The sequence below is a fragment of the Aedes aegypti genome, chromosome 3 (genome assembly GCF_002204515.2).
Source record: "Aedes aegypti strain LVP_AGWG chromosome 3, AaegL5.0 Primary Assembly, whole genome shotgun sequence".
Classification (NCBI taxonomy): domain Eukaryota; kingdom Metazoa; phylum Arthropoda; class Insecta; order Diptera; family Culicidae; genus Aedes; species Aedes aegypti.
In genome coordinates, this window is record NC_035109.1 from 338218762 (window position 1) to 338233196 (window position 14435).

The following is a 14435-nucleotide window of genomic DNA, read 5'->3' on the forward strand; positions in this document are numbered from 1 at the left end:
CTTCGAGTTTGGTAAGCTCAATCCAGAATAGCATGACTAGAATCAGAGTGAGCTTATTTTAGTGCGTTAGAATATTTAGAACGAAATGATTGTAGGAAATTGTTGAAATTTTCTGATTAAGCTGCTAAAGGGATGCTTCGAGCCTGGTAAGCTCAATCCAGAATAGCATGACTAGAATCAGAGTGAGCTATTTGTAGTGCGTTAGAATATTTAGAACGAAATGATTGTAGGAAATTGTTGAAAATTTTCTGATTCAGCTGCTAAAGGGATGCTTCGAGCCTGGTGAGCTCAATCCAGAATAGCATGACTGTAATCAGAGTGAGCTATTTGTAGTGTGATCAGTGAATAAATTGTCACCCAACACGCAGCAACAAAGACATTGTCACCTCCTATTCTTGTTGCAACAATTTTATTCTGCAACATGAGTTTGTCATCACCTGAACAGAATATGACAAAGATCGATCACCAAGTGCGCGGCGATTTTTTGGGCTTCGCATTGCAATTTTCGAGAACTTTCTCCGTGTTGGTAAACATTGACACATTATCAAACAGCATCCATAAAACAAATTTGGTTTTGTGTTTAAAATTACTGATTAATCGCGAGTTGAAAAGGTTGCAACAATATTGCGTCCTGTGATTGTCATGACAATTCTGCTTTTAATTGTGTCCTTATCCGCAACAGTTGTGACAAACGGTTGTGAGCGAGCTTGCTTTGTTGTTTGTTTTTCGTCTATTTTGATGATAATTTGATTCACTGAGTGTGATAAAACATGTAAAATGAGATGATTTGAGGAAATTGTTGGACATTTTCTAATTTTGCTGCTAAAGGGATGCTTTGAGCCTGGTAAGCTCAATCCAGAATAGCATGACTAGAATCAGAGTGAGCTATTTGTAGTGTGATAGAATATTTAGAACGAAATGATTGTAGGAAATTGTTGAAAATTTTCCGATTTAGCTGCTAAAGGGATGCTTCGAGCCTGGTAAGCTCAATCCAGAATAGCATGACTGTAATAAGAGTGAGCTATTTGTAGTGTGATAGAACATGTAAAATGAGATGATTTGAGGAAATTGTTGGACATTTTCTGATTTTGCTTCTAAAGGGATGCTTCGAGTTTGGTAAGCTCAATCCAGAATAGCATGACTAGAATCAGAGTGAGCTTATTTTAGTGCGTTAGAATATTTAGAACGAAATGATTGTAGGAAATTGTTGAAATTTTCTGATTAAGCTGCTAAAGGGATGCTTCGAGCCTGGTAAGCTCAATCCAGAATAGCATGACTAGAATCAGAGTGAGCTATTTGTAGTGCGTTAGAATATTTAGAACGAAATGATTGTAGGAAATTGTTGAAAATTTTCTGATTCAGCTGCTAAAGGGATGCTTCGAGCCTGGTGAGCTCAATCCAGAATAGCATGACTGTAATCAGAGTGAGCTATTTGTAGTGTGATCAGTGAATAAATTGTCACCCAACACGCAGCAACAAAGACATTGTCACCTCCTATTCTTGTTGCAACAATTTTATTCTGCAACATGAGTTTGTCATCACCTGAACAGAATATGACAAAGATCGATCACCAAGTGCGCGGCGATTTTTTGGGCTTCGCATTGCAATTTTCGAGAACTTTCTCCGTGTTGGTAAACATTGACACATTATCAAACAGCATCCATAAAACAAATTTGGTTTTGTGTTTAAAATTACTGATTAATCGCGAGTTGAAAAGGTTGCAACAATATTGCGTCCTGTGATTGTCATGACAATTCTGCTTTTAATTGTGTCCTTATCCGCAACAGTTGTGACAAACGGTTGTGAGCGAGCTTGCTTTGTTGTTTGTTTTTCGTCTATTTTGATGATAATTTGATTCACTGAGTGTGATAAAACATGTAAAATGAGATGATTTGAGGAAATTGTTGGACATTTTCTAATTTTGCTGCTAAAGGGATGCTTTGAGCCTGGTAAGCTCAATCCAGAATAGCATGACTAGAATCAGAGTGAGCTATTTGTAGTGTGATAGAATATTTAGAACGAAATGATTGTAGGAAATTGTTGAAAATTTTGAAAATAGTGTGATAGAACATGTAAAATGAGATGATTTGAGGAAATTGTTGGACATTTTCTGTTATTGCTTCTATAGGGATGCTTCGAGCCTGGTAAGCTCAATCCAGAATAGCATGACTAGAACCAGAGTGAGCTATTTGTAGTGCGTTAGAATATTAAGAACGAAATGATTGTAGGAAATTGTTGAAAATTTTCTGATTTAGCTGCTAAAGGGATGCTTCGAGCCTGGTAAGCTCAATCCAGAATAGCATGACTGTAATCAGAGTGAGCTATTTGTAGTGTGATAGAACATGTAAAATGAGATGATTTGAGGAAACTGTTGGACATTTTCTGATTTTGCTTCTAAAGGGATGCTTCGAGTTTGGTAAGCTCAATCCAGAATAGCATGACTAGAATCAGAGTGAGCTTTTTTTAGTGCGTTAGAATATTTAGAACGAAATGATTGAAGGAAATTGTTGAAATTTTCTGATTTAGCTGCTAAAGGGATGCTTCGAGCCTGGTAAGCTCAATCTAGAATAGCATGACTGTAATCAGAGTGAGCTAATTGTAGTGTGATAGAACATGTAAAATGAGATGATTGTAAGAAATTGTTGGACATTTTCTGATTTTGCTTCTAAAGGGATGCTTCGAGCCTGGTGAGCTCAATCCAGAATAGCATGACTAGAATCAGAGTGAGCTTTTTTTAGTGCGTTAGAATATTTAGAACGAAATGATTGTAGGAAATTGTTGAAATTTTCTGATTTAGCTGCTAAAGGGATGCTTCGAGCCTAGTAAGCTCAATCCAGAATAGCATGACTAGAATCAGAGTGAGCTATTTGTAGTGCGTTAGAAAATTTAGAACGAAATGATTGTAGGAAATTGTTGAAAATTTTCGGATTTAGCTGCTAAAGGGATGCTTCGATTTCGAGTTACGTATCGCCTATCATCATCGTCATTCTACCAAGCATTTAAAACACGTGAACCATATTGTGATTAATGTAGAGTAATTGTCAGAAAACTACTAAAACACTTCCTTCAAAGAGCTCATTGCTCACTGGAATGTGTTCCAAATGAGCTGTATATACTTGAATTGTTCTCAATAAATGAAAAGACGAGGAGGTTTTGTGCCTGTTGGAGGAAGCAGCTTTAAAAAAGTTCACCTCCAATGGGTTTTTCCCTGCTCCCTGCTCGAGCCTGGTAAGCTCAATCCAGAATAGCATGACTGTAATCAGAGTGAGCTATTTGTAGTGTGATAGAACATGTAAAATGAGATGATTTGAGGAAATTGTTGAACATTTTCTGATTTTGCTTCTAAAGGGATGCTTCGAGCCTGGTAAGCTCAATCCAGAATAGCATGACTAGAATCAGAGTGAGCTATTTTTAGTGCGTTAGAATATTTAGAACGAAATGATTGTAGGAAATTGTTGAAATTTTTTGATTTAGCTGCTAAAGGGATGCTTCGAGCCTGGTAAGCTCAATCCAGAAAAGCATGACTAGAATTAGAGTGAGCTATTTATAGTGCGTTAGCACATGTAGAATGAGATGATTTGAGGAAATTGTTGGAAATTTTCTGATTTTGCTGCTAAAGGGATGCTTTGAGCCTGGTAAGCTCAATCCAGAATAGCATGACTATTATTAACAAAAGTGAGTTTTCAAATCAAATCAAATCAAAATCAAATTTGACGGTTCGTTGATTAATTGGAGGGGAACTAGGTAATTTCCGAAGTGTCAAATTTAAGTTCGGACTAATTTTAATAACGCAATTGAGACAGACCCTTAGAAGCCGAAATTTTCAGAAGTCTTTGACGTTTACAAAGTGAGTCAAATATGTTTGTGTTTACTCAAAAGTGAGTAAGGTCGTTTTCTTTCATGATTGAGTAAGAAGTTACTCACTTTGATAAAATAAAGTTACTCACTTTTGACAGCTAACTTGAAGCTTTAAAAGTGAGTCAAACTTACTCTCTTTTGATGAGATTTGAACGAGCGTGTACGTAAAATGTGCCGCTCAATTATTCTGCAAGTAAAAGTGACACTTCACACATACTGGAACAGCTGTCAAAATTACTTTGCATACAAAAGAGAAATTTTACTTGAGCGCTTTACGTTTCAGGTGCATAGGGTGTTTTATGTATTTTGGACAGAGCGTTACGTGTATATAATTTGGTCACTTCGTTTGATTTTGCCGTAAATTATATAAGCATAACGGTCTGTCCTTATTACTTTGATTACCCTACTACCCCTACTACGCAATAAGAAAAACTCAGCAATCGCAAAAAGAAAACCGTCTTCGCGAGTGTCGTCTCACCTTGTCCTACCCGTTACGCACTGTTACGCAAAACCTTTGTGTGATTCACCCCTCGCGAAAAAACAAATCAGCTGTCAAAACAATCTGTCATTGTCCGCCGAGAGTGTGTGCGTGATTTGTGTTTCGGTTTTTTGCATCAGTGGAAGCAGCAGGAGATCGTTCGTCGGCCTCTCCGAGGATTTTACACCAACAGCGTTATCTTTTCCGTTCAAATCGAGTTTGTATCTTGGCAAGTTCACTTCGTGTGTGCGCGTTTTGCGGGGGTTATTATCCAATAAAAGGAAAATCAATTTCTGGCAGCTCTTGCTAATCTAGCATTTCAAGTTGGAATTTCTGGAGTGACCGTTTTCTAGGGTGTGTTCCGGGTTCAACTTTTGAACGTCGCTTACCACAAATTTCGGTGCTTCTGTTGGTCTCCCGAGGTGTTGCGAAGAAAACCAATCAGATTCATTTGATGCCGTGCTGAAAATCCAGTTAGGTTTCCTATAGGTCGCTTTGTGGCGGCGGTGGAAGAAGAGAAGGCGAATCGATAGGCGAAAAAAAGTGAGTGGCTCGAAGAAAGACGCAGCAAAAGTTGAGGCCAGGCAAAAGGCAAAGTGCTGCAATCGTTTCCTAGTGCGATCCGTATCGTCTCTATAGTGTGTGGGGTGCTTCTTTTTGTGTGCTGGCAGCATCAGCCGAAGAAAAGTGTTTAGCAGTGTAATAGTTCAAGAAGATTTTGCTCTTCCGGCCAAGTTGGTGGTGGACAGCTCCTTTGAAAACTTGCACGGGAACCTATCGTCACTGTGACACTGTGGACGAGACTCTGGGACTCCGGAGGTGACTGAATACAATTGGGTTCGACTGGCTGAAGAACACATACCTTTACTCCCGCCACGGTATCTTTGCTCTGCAGGGGAGGAATACAGACGTAAGTACCACTACTGGGGACCACACAGTTATTTTTTGCCTTCACGGAGTCATGAGGACAGCGAAGTTTTAAAATTGTTAATTAAGTTCGTTGTTTGATCTTGATTGAGAAGACTGGTCTCTTTTTGGAGAGTCACTATTTTAATGCAAAGTAATTATAATCTTTTTTTTAACCAAAATGGTTTCTCTAGTCACTATTTCCTTTTTCTCCTTGCATTCAATCCTGGTTCAAAATTCTAGAGACCACCAAAACCTTCAGAGACTCTTACGCGATTATCATCAAGGAGTTCATCAGATTTTTCGTGGGGAACACATCTAGGCATCCCTCCAGAAATGTCCTCCAAATCCACTTATTGAATTATTTTACCGATAGCTCCAGTAGTTACTCTAGCAGATCTACCAGAGATTCCAGTAGAAGTTCTTCCAGGGAAATCCAAGATTTTTTCGATTCAAGATTTTTTTGACGAAATTTGTTAAGGGATTTCTCCAGAAATCCCTAAAGAAATCCTTGAGGAGCCGATTTTTCTGTTATTCTTCCAGCCAATTTACATGGAGTCGTTCATGCATTCATCTATGGTTTGTGTCAGCGATTGCACCCAAATTCCTCTAATGATTATTCTAAGAAAATTATTAAGAGCTCATCCAGGAATTTCTCAATAAACTGGAAAGGATTTCTCACTACGTTTATAAAAGTTTAATAAAAGGGCCTAACTGGAGGGGCCTAACTAAAACCATGTTCAATCAAAGGGCCTAACTGAAAGGGCCTAACTGGTTTGCAGACTCGTAAAAGGGCCTATCTGCCGATGATGTTTGAATTCAACCATTTTCACGAGTTGTTTTGTTATTTAAGATTTAAAACGTTATGGGCCATCTAGTAGACTATTATGAGTGTCGAACACAAGTATAAAACTAGTAAATAGGAGAAAGGGTTTGAAATATGAATAATCAATATAGTACTGAATCTTCAATAAGGAATTTTCAATATTCAATGTTGATTTTCTCACATAATCGATTGATTTTGTTCTAAAACTTTGAAAATCTATTCAATAATCAATAAAATTAACAAATTCCAAAAGGGCCTAACTGAAACTATGTTAAATAAAAGGGCCTAACTGGAGGGGCCTAAATGAAACCATGTTCAATTAAAGGGCCTAATTGAAAGGGCCTAACTGGTTTGAAGACTCGTAAAAGGGCCTATCTGCCGATGATGTTTGAACTCAACATTTTTTACTAGTTTTTATGTTATGTTAGATTTAAAACGTTACGTGGCCCAGTAATAGACTATGAGTGTCGAACAAAAGTTTAAAACTATTAGATAGCAATGAGTTTAAAATAGTAACAATCAATATGTTACAGAATCTTCAATCGAGCATTTCTTAATTTTTACAGCGATTGCACCCAAATTCCTCTAATGATTATTCTAAGAAAATTATTAAGAGCTCATCCAGGAATTTCTCAATAAATTGGAAAGAATTTCTCACTACGTTTATAAAAGTTTTTACTCCACGGAGACGGAATTCAACTCAATTTTGGGTTGTTTCAACGCAATTCCGTAGTTGAGCCCAATAACTCAATTTTGGCTAAATTTCCAAGGTCCCCACTAGGTAGTTTGGCTTTAATTCCATTAGAAAAATATACTCAATTTTGGGTTGATTTAACGCAAAATTGAGTTCTTTCGACCCAAACATAAGAAAAGTTGCATTTACCCAAATTTGGCTTATTGGGCCAAAGTACCCCCATTGGGTAGATGCAGCTCTCTCTATTTTTGACAACATTCGTGTGGGAGAAAGAGAAAACCGAGAGATTTTGGGTTGAAACTATAATCGATATACTTAATTTTGGGTAAAGTAAACTCAAAAAATAGGTAAAAATATTTCTCCGTGTCCATCAATTATTCCGATCATTCCTAGTCCTACACTCATCCCTTTAGAGATTCCGTTTTTATTCAAGGAATTCCTCCGAAAAATCCTACATAATATTATCCAGGGATTTTATTGATTATTTATTCAATCGTTTCTTAACAATTTACTTATGTACAAAATCCATCAAGACTCGATCTCTGTATCAATTCATACAAAAAAAAAATCATCAGGAATTTCAACGAATCTCCAAGAGAAACCTCATTAACACTTAATTTGTTTTGCCGAGGCCGGCAAACATAATTGCCGAGAACCCAACAACTGAGATTTCGGCGGATATCTCGGTAAACGTTGAAGGTGCCGAAAGTATCGCAAAATGTTAAATCAACACAACTGTCAAAATTCGACGAACAGATCGGTAATCCATTGCCGGAAACCTCGGCACACTGTTACCGAAATTCATCAAATGATTATTTTTTAATTTGAAGAAGAATAGGGGAAGAGGTGGTAAAATGAACACCTTAAGGAAATCATCTTATTTCTGATAGAAAAATGAGAAATTTGTATAGTTCTATCGCATAACATCAAAAATAGGGATGTAATCTATAGCAGCGACATAGATTCAGACTAAAATAGCTGAATTTTCACATATATTCATCGCTATCAAAAAGCGATGCAAATGTTCATTTTACCTGCACAATGTGGGTAAAATGAACAGCGGTTGGTGGTAAAACGAACACCATGCAAAAAACGTGAGCAAAACAAATATTTTTGAAAATTTTTATTGCCCCACTGAAAATACATCCATTAATGATTGTAACCCATTCAAAAAGAATTCTAAAGGTATCAGATTTGACATTATATCATAACGATATTCACTCACTGAAAAACCTCAAGTCTTCCGAGCTAAAAGTTACGTCAGTTCTAATTTTCAAGCGTGGTTTTCTAAAATCTTAGTTTTCGTTGATATTTACACTTCAATTGACCAACGTATCAACTCGAACGCTCAGATTTATGCTTTAAATCGTCCGTGCGTGCTAAAAATTCATCGAAATTAGTTTTTTCTCGGTAAAAGGCACGGTGTTCTTTTTACCACCCCTGTTCATTTTACCACCACTTCCCCTAAGAAGAAAAACACTGCACATCAATTTCAGTAATAAAAACAAATTTATTGAAAATAAATGTTTTATTGCATCACAAATATATAAGCCACCATCACTGTAAAATTCTCATTTCTTACCTAATTTGATAAATGTTGTGCTTTTCTGTTTGAAGGAAATACCGAGTAGCAATCTTTTTTTTTACATGCAGCTCTGATTTTTTGGTTTTGACAGATACGCTTTGCCGAAATTGAGTAAAAATAAATGTTTGCTGATTTTTGGGGTAAAATAGATAACCGAGTCTCAGTTTTTTTTTAAATTTCTTTATTAGTATCATTCCAAACATTACATTCATTATTTCTTATATCTAGGTGTTCAGTGTTATAAGACAACACTATCATCCTAATTTGGTAACACAAATCTACGATTTTATTAACATTTTGTTAACAACATATTACATTTCATTTGCCGTAGCAGTTCAGATTTTTTACAGGTGAGTTGATTTCACCTGCTTATAAGAGAAAAAAAAATGTTTTGAATATACTTAACCTAACTTAACCTAAACATATAACGCATTAATCGTGGCAATAGAAGATTGTAACGATTTTTGCCTGAAGTTATTAATTATTTTATTTGACATTTGTTCCAATATTTCAACATTGGATATTCTATGTAACTCATTGGTACTATACCAGGGAGGAAGCCTCAGAATCATTTTCAAAATTTTATTTTGAATTCTCTGCAGAGTTTTCTTCCTGGCATTACAACAGCTAGTCCATATTGGTACAACATACAACATGGTTGGCCTGAAAATTTGTTTGAATATCAAAAGCTTATTCTTAAGACACCGAGTCTCAGTTATTTATGAAAACTACCGATTCTCGTCAATTTGCATCTGTCAATATCTCTCAACTGTCAAAATTGAACGAGGTTTCAGTAGAAATATGTTTTACCGACCGAATTCGTCAATATGGTATACCGAAATTAAATTCTACGATTAAGTGTGTTAGAAATCAGAGTTGTTCTCGAAAAAATCCTTATGAGAATTTCTGTATAAATCCGCAGATATTTTCTGAATGACGACTTGGAATAATTTCAACAGCAATCGTTAACAGTCCTGGAGCAACATTTGCAGGATTCTCTGAAAAAAACTCTGGATAAATGTAATAAAATTTCCGGAAAGAATTTCTGAAGCAATTTCAAGAATCAATGAAAAATTTCTGGAGGTACTGGAAACCGCAAAGACGGTCTTCTTTTTGTGATTTCTGAGTTTTTATTATTCCACTCTGTGTTTACATCAATCAATGAGCAAGTCGTTCAAACTCTCACATGATTGTCTCAGCAAAAATTGATTGCGATTCATAAGTAATAAACATTAGAAATTACTAGTTTTGTATTTAGATTTATCATCATCTTAGCAAAATTCCGCTGAAAAAGGGTTTTAATTACAATTTATTTCGAACATCTTTTTCACTTTTTCAACCATAAAAAACGACGGGCTGCATTCCACGTGACAGCGGAATCTTGGCTGCATATGACGTTGATTTATTTTACTCCCCGCGAGTTTCGTCATAAAATAAAGTCATAAAACAACCTCTGAACTATTCACTAGAGAAATGCCTGATGATGTTTTTGGAGGAAACAATTTCTTAGGTAGAAGCATCTCACATTGAAGAAGCTTTGGAGGAGTAAACTCTTTTTCAAATAAGCAGGAATTGACTGCTGATTATGTTCATAGAGAAAACCCAAAAGAATTCCTGAATCGAATCCGGAGTAAGTTGTATTTGTAAAAAATGTAGGAATTCTTGTTGAAATGCATGAAGAATTTCCAGGAACTTTTTTTTAGAAAAAAAAAATGGCTGGGTAATTTCTTGCCGAAACTTCTTGTTACATCCTCAGGCTGTAGGAATTCCTTCAAGAATTCCACAAAGAAATCTCGCGTACGCTTGGATATTTTTTGCAATTCTTTGTAAAAACACTGGAAAGGTGATAAGTGGATTGCTAATTTTAATTGATTAATGGATTTAAATGAATTCTAGAAAAGATCCTTGACTGATTTTTTAAATTGGGATATTCTTAGTTATTAGTAAAAAGCAGAGCTGAAAAAATAGACACATTTCTAGGGAAATGTAAGTGGTCCCCTTCTGAAATCTTGGACATACACATTGATAATTCTTGTTTAACGTATTCCTGGAGATACTGATACTTCTTTATTTGGATTACTAGTTTAATCTATGACATAGTCATTATTAGGCCCCTAACGATATTTTATATGGATTTCTGCACATTTACGCCAAATTATTCCAAATATTTCCATAGAATTTCTAGTGATATCTTTCATGAATTCGTAACCAAGCCTTTCAGGTATTATTGGATAGATTTTGGTTTAGTTTTTGTCTTGTTTCGTGGCAAGCTCTTCGATGGGGAAATGCTTTTTTGAATTTATGTCAACTTTTTGGCGAACAATCAAATGATTTTTTGGTGAAATGTCGCTTTTGTCAAAAATGTTTTTCTTGGGATCCAACAGACGTTTCATTAAATCGAGATTTTCTCCTAGAACCAACCAAGGGTCATGCCCAATACATAATTTTTCAAAGGCATTCTTAGAAGATAATGGGTTGGCTTTTAAACTTTGCCCTTCTGTGGTACTATGATCTAGATGTAGACACACAGAGTACATATTTTTTTAATATTTTTTTTCCAAAATTAGTGCGCGGAAATAGGCACTTGGTCCAAGGTTCGCCGCAAAAAAAAATGCTCATACCGCTATCGGTGTATGATGAAAATACATTACAGTTATTTCTCCATAGATTTCTTCTGAACCAATGCAAGGGGCTCCTTCAGATATTTCTCTAGAGATTGCTTCATGAAATCGTCCATAACTTCTTCCAGCAAATTTTCAAGAAATATGCTCCAGGAAATCATTGCGCACTCAAAAGTATTTTCAGTAATTTTCACAGGAATTATTCTGAAAACTTTTCGAGAGAATATCCCTAGATGTCTCATAGTAATTTATCCAAAAAATTATCCAGTTGCTACTTCAGAAGAACTTCCAATGATTGTCAAAGTTCCTCCTAGAAAATCAGCAAAGGTGTATTCCAAAGTTTTTGAATAACTTCGTTTAACCTTACAAGTATTCCTACTATACATGTACGTTGATTTTCCCAGCCTTTTTTTTATTGAATTCCTCTAAGGAACTTTCCAAAAATTCCTATAAGGAGCTCTTCTAGACACTCCTCAATAAAATTGACCAAAAAAAAAGTTCATCCATATTTTCTCTATGAATTTCTCCAGCATTTCATTTAGGGATTTATTCCTTCTTCAAAACATTTCTCAAAAACTTCAAAAGTTTAAGAAGAAAACTTCTAATTTCAAGGTTTTATAAACTTAACTATCAAGGTAAACACTACAGCAATTGTTTCAGTAATTCCACTGATCATTTGCGCACACTTTTTTTTAGGGTTTCCGTCCATGGATTTCCAAGTGTTCAATTGATAATTTTTCCAATAATTATCTTAGCAATTTAACTACGACATCCTTCAAGACTTCCACAAGGGTCCAAACGTTCTTTAACAGATTCTTGCAGCAATACTTTCGGTATTTCCACAGGTGTTTCATGAGATACCGTTTTTTTAGTAATACCTCCTTGAATTTTCTTGAAATCACTCCATTAATTTTTGATTCATTTTCTTGACAAATCCCTGAAAGAATTTATAGAAACAATCTTCCTTAGCAAGTTCCTCAGAGAATTTCTGGAGGCATACCTGAGGGTAGCCTTAGAGAAATACATTGTTGAAATCTTTAATGACAATTTTCGAGGAAAAAAAATCTATCTAAAAATCCCTTGAGGAATCGATGGAGATTTTACTTTTTGAATTCTTCTATTTGTCCTAAATAGAATAATTGGAAGGAAATGCTAGAGAAGTCAATGAAAAAATTACTGCACAATTTTCTGAAAGACAAGGCTCTCTTGAGAAGTTTCTGAATGTATTCTTCTTATTCTTCTTGGCATTAACGTCCTTACTGGGGCAGAGCCTGCTTCTCAGCTTAGTTTTCGTATGAGCTTTCTTTGCCAAAGTTGCCATTTTCGGATTCGTATATCGTATGACAGATACGATTATACTGTATGCCCAGAGAAGTCAAGGAAATTTACATTACGAAAAGATCCTGGACCGATCGGGAATTGAACCCAGACATCTTCAGCATGGCTTTGTTTTGTAGCCGCGGACTCTAACCACTCGGCTAATGAAGGCCCCTGAATGTATCTTTGGAGCAATTTTTGGTAATTTCTGGGACTATCCTTAGTAAAATTGGTTCCGAATTGAGTTCTTGAAGGTATTTCAGATTACTGAAGAAATCTTTGGAATAATATCTGATGGAAAATCAAAATAAATACCTTAATTATTTTTATGGAATTTATGTTAAAAAACTTGTGGTCACGAGAAGTTTAAAACGCTCTAAGAAATATTCTTTGAGGAGGAACCAAACTCTTATCACTTGGTCTTTGTTTGATTTCTATTTGTTTTCTCATGCTCTGTTTGGTCTGTTTTCCGTTCCTATTCTTATGAAACCCAGCCGCTTCCAGCACTGAAACATTCAAAATATATGAAGATTTTTTTTATACGAGGAGTGTTTCCATGAATTGCTCAAGAAATTGTATATTTAGAACCTGAGATTCCGTGGAATCGAAGAAGAATTTTCCAATTTTTTTTTCGTCGAAGTCTTGCAAAAATTTGGCAACTTCACGAACTTTCCTAAAAATTCTGGAATTACTCCACTTACCCTTGCAAAGATTCTTCCCTCAGTTTCTGCACAGATTACACCAGCTTTTACTTCAGAGTTTTTACTAATTTCCCACCGTTGTTTTTCCCAGATTTTGAACCATTTCCAACAAATTCATCATAAATTCCACAAATTTCTTCTACATTTTTTCAACAGATTCCTCAAGGAATAATCTTAATCTAGTTTGATACCTGATGTTTCTCTAAAATTTCCAGTAGGGCTTCCAGAATTGCTAGTATAGAATAGAATATAATTCTATACTCATCATATTATTCCAAAAGTCAAATAACTGTTTCAATAGTAAAACTTTTGACAAGCAATCAATTGACTATTAGAAAAAACAATCATTTTTTTGACTGGTTTCGAAAAATTTAGACGTTGTTTGTTCAAGCACATTTTAATCCTAATGAAAATGGTATCAAACATTACCTTTTTTTTTCGTTATTCTACTTGCAGAGAATCCTGCTGCAAAATTTTAGAGGCTTCAGAGAAACCTTCAGAGAGTATTTCGTGACTATTCTACGCGTTTTGGAATTTCTTCTCAGATTGATCGATCTCGAGGATGATTGTTGTGATTTCTCCAGAGATTTCTTCTGGAATAATTTTATGAATTCTTCCAAGACGAATCTATAACAAAAGGTCGAAAGACAAAAGGTCAAAAGGACAGAAGATCGAAAGACAAATGGTCGAAGGGCATAAAAGGAGGGACAAAAGGTCGAAAATCTATTTTCAAAGAAGGAAAAATTTCCCACCATGCAAAGAAGGAAAAATTTCCCACCATGCAAATCATTTTCGACCTTTTGTTCTTTTGACCTTTTATCTTTCGACCTTTTGTCCTTTCGACGTTTTGTCTTTCGACCTTTTGTCCATAAACCCCTATAAGAACTCTTCCACGAAAATCTATAAAGTTTTATTCCAGAGCTTTCTATTCTAAAATCATTTTCGACCTTTTGTTTTTTTGACCTTTTATCTTTCGACCTTTTGTCCTTTCGACGTTTTGTCTTTCGACCTTTTGTCCATAAACCCCTATAAGAACTCTTCCACGAAAATCTATAAAGTTTTATTCCAGAGCTTTAACCCTTTGGGGCCTGATTTTTTCCAAGAACTATTATACAGTTTTTTGAACGCCTTTCAATAGTTTTGGTGCTCAAAATGCTAAACATAACAAGAAAAAATGACAAATATTTTTTTGGGAGGTGCTAGGTCTTCCAAACTGCTCTTGAGTTCATAACTTGAAGTCTATGCTTGTAATAGCAACCTTGTTCATCATACAAGGTGATGAACTGTAATCTGCCGTATATTCTGAACCTTCTGAGTGTTCAGCAAATATTATCAGATCATTTAGAATGTTCTAGATTATCTAACTTGTCGGGATGTTCAGTACATAAGATCTACAACGCGATGAGAGTCAGGATTTAGTGGTAATAAATTAATAACTACGAAACGAAG

General features: G+C 35.5%; 1 protein-coding gene across 10 annotated transcripts in view; it reads left to right on the top strand.

Moving 5' to 3' along the window:
* The first annotated feature begins 4454 nt into the window (after positions 1–4454).
* LOC5574814 (endophilin-A) overlaps positions 4455–14435 on the top strand; it is a 174151-nt gene continuing 164170 nt past the window's right edge. For 6 of the 10 annotated variants that reach the window (XM_021850501.1, XM_021850500.1, XM_021850505.1 and 3 more), the window contains exon 1: positions 4455–5246. The gene's annotated coding sequence lies outside the window, so the exon portion shown is untranslated. The remainder of the gene's footprint in view (positions 5247–14435) is intronic. The other 4 variants (XM_021850508.1, XM_021850509.1, XM_021850510.1 and 1 more) reach the window with 4 other exon arrangements.